Below are 2,921 nucleotides of genomic sequence, written 5' to 3'. Positions count from 1 at the left end.
AACCTGCCTGCCGTCCTGTACGTTGGCCTCTGCTCTGGATTATCGACCCCTGCCTGCCTTGACCTGTCGTTTGCCTGCCCCTGTTCTTACAATAAACATTGTTACTTCACACAGTCTGCACTTGGGTCTTACCTTGATTCCTGATAGATAGACAGGCAGTGTAAATTGCCAAACCTAGCATTAGGGCAATGAAAATACCAGTGTGCCACTTTTCACATGCAAAAATTGAGAACTAACGTGCGTTTGACACGGCTCCTTTAGCGCCAGCCAAAAATAGAGGGCATAATGTACATTCAGAAGTACACATAATGATCTCACATGGGACTGTTCTGTACCTTTTAGGGTACATGTGCGGATATAGAGTATAACTGTATATTTTTTTATCCAATGTTTTGAATATAAATGTACAATAATCAGACTCACTCTCAAAAAAAGGGGTACAAACGTATTTGCTTACACTCAATGATGAATAAGGTACAATGATGAATTTTCATTAACAAAATTTTTTTAACTAATCCAATCAGTGTCACACCTACTCCTGCTCCCTCCCTCCTGCACTCGACATCGCAGGTCTACTAACCACCGGTCCTGGCAACCCATATTGCGCACACCTGACAACCGTCATTGGAGGGCAGAGAGGGAGATGAGTGACTTTTACAACTCCTGCAGGGTGCCCAGACCACAGTGGAGTATGCCCTCACCTTTTGGGCTGTGGCAGCCTGCAGCAGATGGAATGAGCCAGCACTCTATTCCACAGAGGGCTGCGCGAAGAGGTCCAGATGTAGTTGGGATGACAACATATACTTGGAAGCTCTCGATGGCGATGGCTATCCATCTGGATAACCTTCTTCGGAAGCGCCGGTGTCCACCTAGCCACTCCCCTTCCTCATTTGGCTGTCCTGAGGCAGAGCCTGAATCCATGAAGGTAGGGGCCACTCACCACTCCGCTGCAGAGTGGCGTCCCGGGAGACAGCTCGGGCTCTGTCCCTATTGCGGCCAGGCTGGGCACAAGCTTCAGTGGCGTCCGGTGCGTCCCAACCCAGGGTCCACTAGAGCAGAGGGCCCATTGGCAGCCGTGACAATTCCATTATCATCATTTTCCCCCAACCGTTTCTGGTTCCCATTTCAATGGCTGGCTGTCCCTCAAGTGTTGTCTCTCTGCCGTGGGGAACTTTATCGACCAGGCTCTCGCCTCCTCCCTGAACTTAACTTCATACCCACTCTCCTCTCCTGTCCCTGGATATACATCCACTAGGATCCGGCACAAATACGCACATTACAGCACCACTCACCCTCACCGTGGACCCAAGCTTCAGGAAAGCCTTCCCGAATACAACAGGTGTAGCCCTTACCATGAAACGATTAGTTACAAGCCCTTAAACAACAATGCAGTTAGAGAAATAGAGTTTTGAAAACGTGTACTAAATAAACTAAAGTTTTTAAAAAATCATAAAAAAGGAGCACAATAAAATAACAATAACGAGGTACCGGTACCGAGTCAGTTTGCGAGGGTACAGGTTAGTCAATAATCATGAGTATGGAAGACCTTTATGGAGAGACTGGGGGTCACGGTCAGTCTCGCATCTGGGTACCGCCAGGTGGAGAGGACCAACCAGGAGCTGGGGGAGGTTCCTAAGGAGTCACTGCCAGGACCGGCAGGGCGTGTGGGGTCTGGTTTCTTCCCTGGGCGGAAAACGCCCAGAACTCACTTCGTCACTCCTCCACCGGGCTGACTCCCATCTAGTGCATCCTGGGATATCAGCCGGCCCTGGCTCCGTGGACTCCGAGCCAGACCAAGGCCCCTAAAGTTGACCAGGGATTCCAGCATGCAGAGAAGGTGTGGAACACTGCCCACGTGAGGCTCCAGCGCCGTCCTCTGTTGGAAGGATCAGGTGGACCGCCACCGCAGTGAGGCTCCCGTATTCCATCCTGGTGATCGCATCTGGCTCTCCAACAGGAACATCCCGCTCCACCTTCCCTGCCGGAAGCTTGAGCCACCAGTTTGTGGGGCCCTTCAAGGTCCTGCAGAGGGTCAATGTGGTAACCTATACTTTCAAACTCCCCACCCACTAGCAGATCTCACCCTCCTTTCATGTTTCCTTCCTCAGGCTGGTGGTTCCTGGTCCACCTGGCTGATGCTGCCCCCCCTACACCCCTCCACCTCCTTTGGACATCGAAGGGACCCCGCCTACAATGTCGTGTGGGTCGGCTCCAGTACCTGGTGGACTTAGAGTGGTACGTTCCTGAGGAGCGCTCTTTGGTCCCGGTGGCGGACATCCTGGACACCAATATTATCTGAGATTTCTTTCTCCACCGTCCGGACCGGCCCGCCGCCTTGCCCTTGGGACCATTCTCCAGGCCGGCATCGTCCTGCAGCTGGAGCTGCACATCAAGGGGGTACTGTCGCTCCCTCCGGCACTCGATGTCGCTGTTCTACTAACCACCGGTCATGGCAACCCACAATGCGCACACCTGGCAACCATCATTGCGCACACCTGCTCCCCATCGTTAAGCATACCTGGACTTCATCACCACCCTGATTACTCTCCTTTCATATAGCCCTCAGCAGCCTCATCAGGCTGGCAGTATTGGTTTTGTTTACGTTCAGTACACTTCTCCTGTTTTGTATTTTCATCATGTTTATTATTATTAAACTCACCTTCTGCACCTGCTTCCTGACTCCCTTCGTATATGTTACAATCAGTTAGTTAGATGTCTTGCACAGATTACTGAAATGGTTCAGTAGCCTGTGCAATGGTTCCAGTTGAATTGTTTAGGCGGTCTTTTCACAATTTTTCTAACCCAGGCCTTTGTTATGAATGCAGGTTGTGCGTAAATAAATATTCCCACTGTTGGATACCCAAACTCTGGTTAGATTCCAGTAGGAATTGCACATCACTTTAAAGCCAGCATTATGTGAC

At 50.7% G+C, this 2,921-nt stretch overlaps 1 long non-coding RNA gene across 1 annotated transcript; it reads left to right on the top strand.

The window, feature by feature from the left end:
* The first annotated feature begins 1,576 nt into the window (after positions 1-1,576).
* On the top strand, positions 1,577-2,672 carry LOC116374087 (uncharacterized). Its single transcript, XR_004209902.1, has 2 exons — positions 1,577-2,019; positions 2,109-2,672. It is a non-coding gene; the product is annotated as an uncharacterized LOC116374087 (long non-coding RNA).
* The last annotated feature ends 249 nt before the right edge of the window (positions 2,673-2,921 follow it).

The sequence above is a fragment of the Oncorhynchus kisutch genome, linkage group LG5, assembly GCF_002021735.2.
Source record: "Oncorhynchus kisutch isolate 150728-3 linkage group LG5, Okis_V2, whole genome shotgun sequence".
NCBI lineage: Eukaryota > Metazoa > Chordata > Actinopteri > Salmoniformes > Salmonidae > Oncorhynchus > Oncorhynchus kisutch.
Note: the sequence above shows the minus strand (reverse complement) of the source record. Positions and strands in the feature narration are given on the sequence as shown.